The sequence below is a fragment of the Mycteria americana genome, chromosome 3 (genome assembly GCF_035582795.1).
Source record: "Mycteria americana isolate JAX WOST 10 ecotype Jacksonville Zoo and Gardens chromosome 3, USCA_MyAme_1.0, whole genome shotgun sequence".
NCBI lineage: Eukaryota > Metazoa > Chordata > Aves > Ciconiiformes > Ciconiidae > Mycteria > Mycteria americana.
The window spans coordinates 60211969-60224951 of record NC_134367.1 but is presented as its reverse complement, the minus strand read 5'-3'; the positions used below and the strand labels follow the sequence as shown (position 1 = coordinate 60224951).

The following is a 12983-nucleotide window of genomic DNA, read 5'->3' as shown; positions in this document are numbered from 1 at the left end:
AGGCAAGTGAACTGCCAATCTGGTTTCCCTCTGTGGAGCCACGGACTTCCACCTGAGGTAGGCCTTTTGATCGACTCTCCCCTGCAGACCAAATACCGAAAACCGGAGAAGCTGTGCTCTGTTTCCACGGCCTGCCTGAAGCACAATTAAGACGCAGGGGAGGAAAGCCCCACCAGCGCGCCCGTCCCTCCCCTCCCGGGAGCCGCCGGCCGGCATTTGCAGCGCAGAGCGCTTGGCTGAGGAGGCCCTGCCTGGAGCCGTTACAGCAACACCGCGTAGGAAGACTGTCTTGTAAGGAACAGCGGAACAGGCAACACAAAATGAGGAAAAATAACCCGGCCTAACCCCGCTACCGCCGGGGGCCGCCACCCGCCCACCGGCCTGCGGAGGAGGGAAGGGCCTCAGCCCGCCCCGCGCTCCGGCGCCTTCCTCCTAACGAGCCGCCCTCTGCCCCGGCCGCGCAGCTCTTGCCTGTCGCGCTGTGCGGGGCAAACCTGCTGCCACTCCTGCGCCGCCAGACCGACGGCAGGGCCCGAGGCTCTGTCCCGCCCGGCCTCCCACCGCCATCCCGCTCCCGCCCACGGCTGGGACCCTTCACCCGCCTCGCTTGAGGCGCCCCCTCTCTTGCCGACCCCGCCGCCGCCCCCCCTTCCATGGGGTGGAATGGAGCGTCCCTCCCTACAGACAGCTACCTCCGGGACTTGGTACTGCCCGGAAGGGGGGAGCACAAAGAAGCGAAAGCAGCGGGGCGGTAAGGCGTGTGGTTATGTGACTTAGCTCTTGGGGAAGGAGTTGCAAAAGGGTTGCGCAGATCCCTGGTGGTCTAGTGGTTAGGATTCGGCGCTCTCACCGCCGCGGCCCGGGTTCGATTCCCGGTCAGGGAAGTGTATTTTTTTCCCCCCAAGCCCTTTCCTTTTTGCGATTCTTTCCGACCCTCCTCTGCTTTTACAACTCAGGGAGCATGCCGTCGGCTGCTGTGCGAGCCCGAGGCGTCGGCATTGCTACCCAGCAGCGAGTTTAAAGACCCACTTGGCAGTTCGGAGGAGTCATGCGTGAAGGGAGTGTGCAAAGTCTCAGTACCCTGTGCAGGTGTGGGCAGGCAGGGGAAACCTGCCCAGGTGTAGCATCTGTCTGGAAGTCTTCCCTTCACAAAACTGCCTATGGACACCCCATGCCCACCCATGGGGTTTCTCAGAGTCAGCAAAGGGCTGCTGAGCAATGCCTGCCTAGAGAGGCACAGGCAGGGCTGTTGGCCAGCCCTTAGAAATACCATATTTTCCTTTTTGTTGGATGCTCTGACAGCTAAGGGTATTCCCACACCTTTCCCCCCACAGATGAATGGTCACTTGGTGCTGTCATGAATCTTTGAGCCATGGCAGCAGGGACCCCCTTAGCTGTCACTGGTGTGTGCATGCCTCTCTGACCCAGTGTTGTTTCTGCAAGAGAAGGTGGGAAGGGTTTGTCCCCTGCCTCTGTCCTGGCAGGAGGGGGGCTGCAATTGTCCTCCCCCACCTGAGGAACAAACACGCTGTCTCTTTGCAGTGTATTTGCATAGCTCCCACCATGCAGGGTTGTTGGGTATATGGTTAGGGGGACAAGAGATATCCCAGATATTCTTCAGGAGGTAGAAAGAAATAAACGGAGAGGGCAAAGGGAGTTTTAATACCCCCTGTCATTAGCATCTGTCTCACTCCCTCCTGCAGTGAAGCCCTCACGACATCTTCTCAGCTCCTAAAACCGGTGCGGGTGCCCTGGCAGATGGGGAGGAGAGAGGCGATGAGAATGGGGTAAAGCCTCTTCCAGCCCTGTGGCAGTGAGGTGCCTCCTCTCCTCCTCCCAGCTCCCAGCTCTGTCCTGTAGCAGAGCACATCAGCCGCACACCCAAACCAGGGCTCCAGCAAGAGCTGCTCTTCTTCGCTTGCAGCCCCCCACCTCCCACCCCGCCCATGATTTGTGAGGTGAGAGAGAGGGCAGTGGGAGGACCTCTTCTTTCATGTTGGAGCAGTGCCGGCCTGTGGTGGGCTGACCTTGGCTGGCCACCAGTTGCCCACCCAGGCGCTATCTCACCCCCCCTTCCTCAGCAGGACAGGGGGAGAAAATAAGACAAAAACCTCATGGGTCAAGATAAAGGCAGTTTAATGAAAGAAAGCAAAGGCCACGTGTGGAAGCAAAGCAGAAAAAAGATTTATTCTCCACTTTGCATCAGCAGGTGATGCCCATTGACTTTGTGGGAAACAGGGCCCCAGCACACATAGCAGTTGCTTTGGAAGACAAATGCCTTAAAAATTAATCCCTCCCCCCACCCTTCTCTTAGCTTTTATTGCTGATTGCGACTGTCATATAGTAGGGAATATCTCCTTTGGTCAGTTTGGGTCAGCTGTCCCGGCTGTGTCCCCTCCCAAGCTCTCCCCCTCGCCCCCCAGCCTACTGGTCTTGGGAGAGGGGAGTGTTGGGGAGAGAGCCTTGGTGCTGTGGGAGCACTGCTCAGCAGTAGCCAAAACACTGGTGTGTTATCAACACCATTCTAGCTACAAATACAAATCACAGCTCTGTGAGGGCCATTGTGGGGAAAATTAACTCCATCGCAGCCAGACCCAATATACTGCCGCAGTTAAACCAAGAAAGATTGGTAATAAATGAGTATAATAACTTTATCTTAGACAGACTGCAAAACAAAGACTAGCACGCATGGCAGATTATGCTTCAGCAGGGATCCTCCCTGCTGCCAGAAGCAAGGCACGGCCCTTGCATCACCCATATAACTCCTTAATACTGGCAGGCCATGCTTTACGCTGGAGTACTGATGTGAAAGCATCACTGGAAATAATGGGTTTGGCTGCCTCTCCCAGGGTGTGCCGGAGGCATACTGCAGCCTGGGCTGCCCTCCAATGCAGATAGGAGCGTCTCATGAGAAATCCCAAGGTCCTCCACTATATTTTTTATGACAAGGAAGCTTCAAGGGGGTGCAAAAGGATGGGATCGCCTTTGCTTTAAGGCAGAAAGCAAACAGTCCAAAGGGCTGTCGTTACCCTTAAGATATTAAGAAAAGCTGCCCAATAATAGCTAAGCACTGGGACCAAAGGATGTAACCTAAGGAATTATTGCATTCCTGTGGCTGGAGGCTCTTAAGAGTGGGCTGGGCAAGCATCTTATCAAGGGTCTCAGACTGGGCCAGGGGAATAGCTCAGTGGGTCTCCTAAGGTCCTGGAAGTCCTAATTTTATTATTTCATCTTGGACTTTCCCCTATAATTACCAGTTTACATGAGCTGCACTGAGATAGCTATGTGGGGCTCTTAGATTCCCCCCTCTCTCTTTCGTCTCAGTGAAATGCCTTACCAAGTTGGTGGAAGAAGTTGCTGTTTTCTACCTCAGAAAATGATGGGTCATTTTAGAAGCAGCTAAAGTGAATTTCAGATGTTGACTAGTCTCCCAGAAAAGGTATAGGTATAGTTTTGCAGAATAGTAGCAAAAGAAGCATTTCCTTCGGTTTTAACTCATTTTTTGCAGTAGTGTGTTTGCATGCTCTTTGCACCATGAGTCCAGCTTTAGAGTCATCTGAGAAAGGATAGTCATATGTAAGATTTTAGAAACCTAGAAGAAATCACCGGAAGAGCTCTTGCACACAAAGAAAGAGTACAGTTTCCAGTATTTTGCTAGGAATGGAAGTATAGTCTCTGAGGAGGCTACCTAATGGCCTTCCCAACCCCTTTTCAGTCTGATGCCAGACCTGAAACTTGCCCTTGCGCAGAGGACAAATATCTACCCAGCAAGGAGTGGGAACCAGCCCTCTTGCTGGTGTCCTACCACTTCAGGTCCCACTGTAATTAAAGGTGTCTGGTTTGAGTCAAAAAGACTCCAGGATAAGTGTTCATCTTAGCGTGGGTTGAACAGTTATGGCAGTTTCTGACTCCCTCTTTCCTGGGCCTTAGGTTAACATGATGGAGGGAAGGAACAGGGTACTTGTTTTTAACAGGTGTAAGAAGCATCTTTCCTAGAGTCTTTGTTCATATTTTTGTTTTAAATAATAAGTAACTCATGACACTGGCACGCTGAAGCCCAGAAAAGGTGGGCTATTTTGCAGAGGACTGGCAGTACAATCAAAGACACATTACAAAAGCGATCTGGCATATGGCTGCAAAGGCTAGAACAGAAGTATTTCAAACTCATATAAGATCAATGTGGTTGTTGTTGTTATTATTGTTGTTGTTATTGCTATTATTGTTATTATTATTATTTGAAGCATCACATTCTCAAAGTGTAGATGAATTTGCTTCTAACTGCTACATTCTGAGATACTGGATCACAAGTCATTTTACTTTCATTTCTGTTCTTCCTCCAAAGCTTGACCAATTGCCTTCCATCTCGCAGCAAAGGGTGATGGGAATGGACTGCAGTAGAAATAAAGACGGTAAGGAAGACAATACTTTAACTATAGATCAGTTTAAACCAGCAGCTGAGTTTCTGGATAAGACTGTTAACTCTTACTTTTTATACTCTATTGGAAAATTTGGGAACAGGAGCTTTCACATCCAAACTTGATCTTTTATCTCTGGCATTAACTTTTCTTTCTGGCTACCTCCTTTAAGTTATAGCCCGACATTAATTCCGCTTCTGGAGGTTTTTTCCCAATCTTATATGAAATATCTCGCCTGTGAGTGAGCATAAAATTTTGCATGACTTTTACAGCCAATAGACTCTTTAGAAAATGAAAGCTCTCAGGTTTATTTTCTAAAGGCATATTTTCTACTTGCCCTCATATTTCACTTCTATCTGAAGGAGATAAGAGTCATGCAGTCATTGGATTTATTATTCTGTTCCCAGGACCTTCTGGTGCCTGTTTATCCCCTTATTTTTTTGTTTTATGGTGGACATAAAGAACTACAACTTCGTGCTATCCTCTACCGTGCAACGAGCCGCTGCTTATTGATGAAAATGTCGTTTGAACACGCCACGAGGTGGCAGCCCGGCCCCGTGTCTGCCACCACCCACCCGCGCCTCCCAGCGTGGTCCCTGCTCAGAGGGTTTCAGATTTAATTCCACGGGTTAACATCGTGCCCCTTTAATTCCAACGAGCTACAGAGTAATGAAGGCTTTGTATTTGCTGATAAAGCCAACTTCGTGTACAGAGGAAGCTGTTACTAAGCCAAATCATACGCAGCGTGTTTCCTTGAGTCTAAGGCTGTACGTGGAAGCTTTACAAGCTGTCTTTTAAGCAGCCTTAATGTAGCATTTTAAAAAGAGAAGTTACAAAGGATTGTCAGGGGTATGACTCAGATTCTTTAACACCTCAGTCTATCTGTGGCGTTTATACGTTGATGATATATGCCATTACCAGAGTGATGAAGAACCATGTGGCCCTGGATGTGTTCATCCTCACATCCGCTCCCTCAGGGCCCAGCAGCATCTCTGCTTTTCACCTGTAGATTTTGAACTGAAGATCCTGCAGAAAGTCTGTGCCAAGGTAATGGAGGGAACCAGAATTTCTGCGTCCCAGGTTAGGATCCCAGGGCATCATGATCAGCCGGCTGAGGAGAGAAGAAGGGTCTGGTTTCGTTCCCTTCTGCACTGGTTCACAAGGCTGGTGGACCATGGGAGCATTCTGTGCTATGACATTAGTGCTGTTGTCACCATGGCAGTCAAAGGACACAAACAAGGCAAAGTGTTTATTAAACTGCTGGAGATGGAAGGGGGGAAAAAAAAAAAAAAAGAGATGCTTTCAGGCACACAATCCCTTCTCCAGACTTTTTTTTTCCCTCCTCCTATTATCTCTCCCCAAGTCTCCCCAAGATCCTTTCTGTAAAATACTGCTGTCTTAAAACATAACTGTAGATCTCCTTCCTAGGTACAGATTCGATATGGAACACCTCCTGGACAGCAAGATAAACTAAAAAGCCATAACAACCTCATTTCAAATCCTGCTGGGACTGTCCCTTTAGAACTACAGCTGGAAAATTTACTCTGAATCATGTTTTAAGATAAATTATTTTATCCAAACCAAGGCATTTTATTTAAGGTGATGGTAATGAAAGTCCAATGCAGATTTAATTACCACACATAGATCTAGATAATACTATCCAAGGACCATTTTCCAAAAAGCCCTATTACAGGAGCAATTGCCATGTCCTATTAAGAAGTGCTCTGATCATGAAATTATTAAAGCTCTGATCCTTTTAAATGCCTGAACTTTTTCACTTACATGCTGAAAATCCACTGAAAATCTGCTTTCTAGACCGCTTTTATTACTGCCTTGTGGCTACAGTCAATCATTACCTTCTGCTTTTCCATGCTTTGTTTCCTATGTGCTCTTTTGATTAATCACATTTTAGTAAACTCTATTGACAACGTTATTACACTGTGCCTAATCTTTGTCTTGCTGGCAGGAAAAGGTGCCAGCTTCCCCCAAAAGCATGAAAATAGTAACAGGCTATAAATTGATATTACAACACATGCTCTGGCTGCCCGCTGCCTGTAACAGGGAATAGCAGTGACCCAGGCGAGGCTGAGGCGGCTGACAGAGCATGGCCACGGCAGGGTGCCTTCTGCAGCTCTGCTGCCAAGCCGCTATGCACTCAAACTGGCCCCGCATCCTTTGCAAGGGATTTTTTTTTACTTAAGTGACAACTCTGTATTCCATAAATGGCATAATTGGTATTGTGTAAGCTGCAGTTCTGTGCAAGAGATCCAGCAAAATAAATGAAAGAAACAGGAATGATCTTCCCCCCTGTTCAGATAAGAGAGTGCCTGTCTAATTCTAACAGGATGAAGTTTTGCAGTATATAGTCCTCAGTTGGTTCCTTCTCTGCCCGAGGCTGGGTAGAAAGTCTCAGCTTCAGATTTGTTTGGTCAGTGGCCTCGGGTCAATTGAAATGGAGCATCTTGCTGTAGCCTGCCGGGTGGTTTTCATCCCTCCAACTGTACTGCACTCATCTCCCCTTAAGCAAGCAGGCTGAAGCTGAGTGTGAAGCACGTGTGATGGCGAGCACGAGCTCCTGTCACTGTGACTCCCCTGCCTGCTGCGAGGCTCACAGGGAGCTCTTGTGTGCACGCCAAACCCGGTTCTGAAGTGCTTACCTTCCGGCTTCCCACCGTGACCTCCCGAAGTCTGTGTTTGGTGAGAAAGGAGTGACGGGAGCTGCTGGCGGCTCTGGCTGTGAATGCAGGCAACGTGCAACAGCTTGCTGCGATATGCCGTGCTGCCACACTTCTTCAGAAGCTCAGACCTTTAGAAGAGGCGCCCGTCACCCCCCGCCTGTCTGCTTTCTTGGTGACTGCACGCCGTTGCTGGGCTGCTTGGAGCGGGTAGCTCACGGCAGCGTGAGATAAACACGCCGCAGGCAGCGGGAGCGGGCAGCCGTCTGCCTGCAGGCAGGCAAGAGTCACCTCACCCCAAGCACGGCAGCGATGCCGCTGCGACAGCTCAGCACAGCAATACCCAAAACTAGTGTCCTCTGCTTATTCATTCCCATCGTGTTGGTGTACTTCCAGGTACTTCAGCGCTTTTGAACACCAGGTATCTTAAAGTGTTTTGTACCGACTCTCTATTACAGTTTGCTGATCCTGCTTGAGGAGTTAAAAAATGAGTGCTTAAAAGTGATGTAATAAATCCTGCTTCTCCTCTGGTCATACAATTTGAAGGGTATTTTCCTTCCATGTCATCCCTTATGCCATCAGAAATTTGCCTCCCGCGCTAGCATCTGGGCTCCAGGACAGCTACTGCCTTGTGTTAACTGGAGGCTCACGGTAAGGGCCAGAAACTCTAGTTAAGGGTGTTCACAAGATGAACATGAGTGTGGAGACAATCTTTCCCCTGGAGTCTGAGGTCTAATTAGGGAAGATCAAGGACAAGAGACTAAACAACACTATTCCCACTTTACAGGTGGGCAGCCAAGAAGCAGACTAATAAACAGTTGCATTTTTGATGTATTTAAACAATCAAAAGGAGCTTGACGCCTAAATATTTTTACAAATCAGACAAATGAGAATGCATCCTCTAAAGTTTTGGTCCTGCAGGGGCTTAAAAGCACGAATAACTTTATACGAATAGTCCCACTGAAAAGGAATAGTTCCTCTGTGTCCCTCAGAGGGACCTCCTTAGTCCCTCTGCAGGATCAGTCCTTAAGTGTGTATTGGTGCTGAACTATCAGACTGATTTTGAAAAGCAACAGGAAACCCCCCTCTTAGCTGAAAAATTTATGCACATCAACGGTAGCTAAAAAATATCTCTCTAACATGCCCAGCTTTACTTACCTTAAAAGGTTATACGCAGAAAAAAAAGGCTTTATTTCTCTTTTTTGTCTCTGGTTTCAAGCACAGGCACAGAAATACCTCAGTGCAAAAGCTGGGCATACAGGCAAGCAGGTTTTACATATTTATATTGAATTATTACTTCTCTATTGTTTTGTTGGTGGCTACTGCTATTGGGCATCCTTGGGTTTTGACGGTCACATCAAAGGAGCTGCTCTGGCGTGAGAACTGGTCAAAGTGAGCCAGATAATTCATGGATTTATTACCGAGGTCGGTTCCCATGATTGTCAGTGGGCAGCAGCCACTGCTGTGTCGTAATCCTCATTCTCTTGGTAAGGCACATACTGCCTTAAAAAGGTTTAATGATCCAATAGTGATTTACTAATGGGAATCCTTCTTGTGCGTTTAGCAGGCCTTGAAGGAGGACAGGGCGGCACATGAAGGTCAGTTTTCAGCAGTATGGAGAAACGTTTTTATTTGTTTTGTTTTGTTTTGTTTTGTTTTGTTTTGAGATTCCTGTCTGTAGCATTTTTATCTGCTAACTGCAATAATAAATTGAAGGGACAAAGTCATTGTAGCTGGGCAGGTTTCAGACCCGTGATAACAGGGGGAGGGAAGGAAGCGGACACCGGTCATGTGATGGCAGATCACGACTGAAGACCTGAGGTAATTATCAAAACCCACATACTTCGGCCTTTGTGATGGACGAAACGAAAAGAGCACGGCGAGAGAAGAGCGGGACAGCCTGGTGAATCCGCAGTCTTTTGCTGCGGTTGCAACCCGTTTGCCTTTCCTCTCTGTTGGGAAAGCAGGGAGGGGGCTGCCCGGTGGGACGGCTGCCCAAAAAGAGGGCAGGGGAGGGACAAGGCGAGGAGGCAGCTTTGCCTACCCAGAGGGAAGGAGATGCTCCTCGTGCCCGAGGAGCCAGCATGCCCCGCCGCCGCTCCCTCTTGCCACCCCGGTGCCTCTTCAGAAAAACAAACCCAAGAAAACCCAAACAAAATAAATTCCCTTCTCCTCCACCAAAATACATTTAGAAAGCAACAGAGGGAGAGGGGGTGGGGAGAGAAACAATATTATTTTAAGGCTTGTATATTAAACCCAAGTGTTGTGCTGGGAAGTGTCATGAAAAACTATTTGAGCTATCCACACACAACAGACCTCCTCTTGTTAATCTAGTTGCAGAAGTGTACCTTAAATGCATAACATTTTGTTTTAAACTCCCCAAGGGAGAGTCCTTCTCCTAAAGCAAAATAAAGTTACTTGGCTCTCTGATATGTGAAAAAAAAAAATACAGCATTCACAGTTAAATCAAAACTAAGGGGAAAAAAAGTGTAGGCCTTTGAGTAATAATTTTGTCTCCTTAGGTTTATGGATTGCCTTGTAGTCCTTTATTAGATTTTCACCTACCGCACAGTAATACAGAATACTATCTATGGGTATTCTTTACAGGTAAAACACTTTTCTTTACATCTTCCAGTAATGCACTGTTTCCTGGAGCAGTGTGTTGATTCCATAGAAGGAGGTCTTGCAGTGTAACATACATGAAGATGTGGGCAGAGTTGGAAATTTCCCAGCTGTTGGGTGACTGCAATCACAATTTCAGTGTCGCATCAAGGTATTTTTTTCATCTTGAAGACTTTCCTTTGTAGAAGAGAAAAATGCTGAATAAGGACTGTGTGGAAAGCAAAATTAAGTCAACAGCTCAGAAGGACTTTCCTGTAGAATAAGTAATAGCGCTGTTCAGATAAACATCATCTAAAACATTTAGCTTTTCTTTAATTCAATATCAGCAGCTGTAGCTGTAAAAAAGGAGTCTGCCTCTCCAGACCATGAAATTAATTCAACTAGACACATTTCCTTTTATTTCCCATATTCATTTCCTTTTGGTACTGACTTTTGAATTTCTAGGGTACAACACTAATTCATGTGTCCCAGCTTTGCACTGCCACCATGAATGCAGCAAAATATCCCTTTAAAAAGAAATTGTATTGACATCATCTTATAATCGCCGCCACTGCTGCAGCCAGAGCATTAAGAGAAATTCTCAACTTAGTGTTGAATGAGCCCGTTGCAGGTGTTGACTGGTCTTAGTTTTACAAGATGGATAGAAGATAACAACATATTATCATCAAACGATTTTGATACTGTTCTGTTGTTTCTTCAGGTGAGAAGGAGGCTGATTCTTTGAAAAAAATAGATCACGTGAAAATATTACTAAGCTTCAAATCCTATCTCTCCACAGATGATGCAAGATAGAGAAGGAGAAATTCAGTTGCCTGGCCATATGCATTTAGTGCCACTTCAGCAACCGTGGGTTTCCCAGGCATCTGCACGGGCTGGTAGAGGTGACACAGGACACAAGGGAGAGCTGCACCTTCCAGAGTGATAGTTGGAGCCCAGCTTAGGACATGGCAAATATTTAGGCAACTGAATGCTGACTAAGTGATTGTATTTACACATTAATAGCACTTTACAACTTCCCATAGTAGCAATTACTGGGGGGGGGGTCACCAAAAAAAACCCAAACCAAACCAAAACACCTCTTTTCAGGTAATTAGCTGTCAAAATTTTGTTTCATTTGTAAATCAGGAAAGCTTGGGTTTACCCTCAAGTTAGATCCTGGCATTTGTAGCACCTGCCTGGTGCTCCTCTGCTTATCATTTCTGGTCACCATCAGATGTGTTGCTGCAATCATCCCTTTTGAGACCTTTACACGTTAGCTCCCAAAACACAAGTCTTTGCTGTGTAACATGGTGAAGCAGAGGAACAGAGCACAAGTAAAAATTTCAGCGTTGAGTAAAATTACACTCAGGTTCAGGCAGTAGCCTCACACAAACGAGGCTGGGCACATGAAGCTTGCAAAGCAAGCTATACCAATTTCTTCATCTTTTCGTGAAGTTGGACAAAACTACCTGTGACTATTGAATGACTCAGGTCCTCATTTGTGTGATCTCAGGCTACCTGTGCATATAGAAGCAGATGACTAATGAGACTGCTGACTACAGAGCTGGTAACAGTCCACACTTCAGTCGTATTTTCTGAGGTAGTATCTTCTGATGAAAAGATGCTTGTGACCTTTTTCGATTATGAAGAAGAAACTTCTCATTTACAATAGCCCAAAGAATTTGCCAATATCCATGTCCCAGGCTTCGGTAAATGCCCTTTACTTATTTCATGACATCCTGACTGAAGCATCATCTTTCAGAATGGCTGCAAACAAACATTTTGAAGGCTCATACGAAGGCAGCAGCATGAACTGGCACCTCCTGGCAGTTGTTCAGGCAGATGTAGTCACAGTCAGGATACGATTACTCTGCTTTGAATATATGCATTCAGCCCTCGGCCACAGTAGCTGGTTTTTCGTCTGGGGCAATACTTAATGCCGGATTTCCTCCGCTTGCAATCAGAGCGAAGGGAGGAGAGGCAACACCGCCTCTCAGTTGCCCGTCTCCTCTCTAGGATAATAATCTTCTCTCGGTGCGGTCTGACACAGTTAGTCCTGCAGCTACAGCAGCATAAGGGCTTTTTATTTGCACTGCTGAGGGCTAAGGTTTCGAGCCTGCTAATGCTGAGTGACAGAACTGGTTTTTAGCTTTTTCCTCTTAAGAAAAACATTCTAGGAAATTGCATAACCTCCTTTGATCCTCTTGATAACTGGAATTTAAGGTTGGAAACCCACACCTTGAAAAGTTAGTCAAAGCCAACTGCTTACTGCTGAGCAAGCAGCCTGATTTACTTTCTTGTGCTATGTGCTATGATCTAGTCCTAAATTATATAAATTACAATTGTCCTTCTTCCTCCAGGTCCATTCCTCGTTTAATGCAAAATAAAGACAGAAGAGGGCCAAAGTAAGGTTGCGCATGCACAGCCACGAGTCCTACCTTCTGGATCTTGGTTATGCCAAGGAAACAGCTTTCCCTTGCTCTGTTTTAAAAATCGCGTAGACTCCTTCAGCTCTGACCTGTTAGCACAGCTACAACCAAAGCCATCAGAAACTATTACCCTCTGATGCCTTTCCAACAGCACATGTAAAACATGCTGCTTCTCCATTAATTTCTCACTTGGGAAATCTTCATTCGCTGTCACAGAGGTAACATTCCCAACAGAAGCTCAGGACTAAACAGGTATGAAGGCTGAGCTCCTGCCTCATGTGCTGGTCCCTTCAGGTGATTTAGATTAAAAAACAAACCAAACCAAACCGAACCAAACCAAACCAAGCCAAACGACAAAACAAAACAAGAAATAGAAGAGACATCAGCAACTCAGTGTACATGAATTGGCCTGTTTTGCGAGAGTGAAAATGGGATAAGCCCAAACACGCAGGCTGCACAAATCCATCTGTGATGCGTTGTTTCAGGATGCTGAAATAACTAAGCTTTCATCTAATCAGTCTCAGAAATATTTTTTCAAAATTTCTTTCTTTAGAATGAGGCAAAATGTTGCATTTGGGACAACAAATTATAATGATTTGCGGCACATCAATCAGATCGAAGCCCTTAGGTGGAACCAAGGCAGTGGCTGCCCATTTTTAACATGGCATGATGCATGGGAGGCCTCCTACTTGGCTCTTAGAGGGCAGGTTAATAGTTAACAGCTTAAAGTCAAGTAGGGTTGCAAACTGCTCTTTTTTATGTAAATAAAGCCCACTTTTTATCTACTTGCCAGTTCATTAATGTCATCTTTATTCTTGAAACTGCTCATACGGAAAGTGAATGGTACCTGAACTGGATGCTGC

General features: G+C 46.5%; 1 non-coding gene across 1 annotated transcript; it reads left to right on the top strand.

Moving 5' to 3' along the window:
* The first annotated feature begins 812 nt into the window (after positions 1 to 812).
* Positions 813 to 884, top strand: TRNAE-CUC (transfer RNA glutamic acid (anticodon CUC)). The gene has a single exon. It is a non-coding gene; the product is annotated as a tRNA-Glu (tRNA).
* Positions 885 to 12983: the final 12099 nt, after the last annotated feature.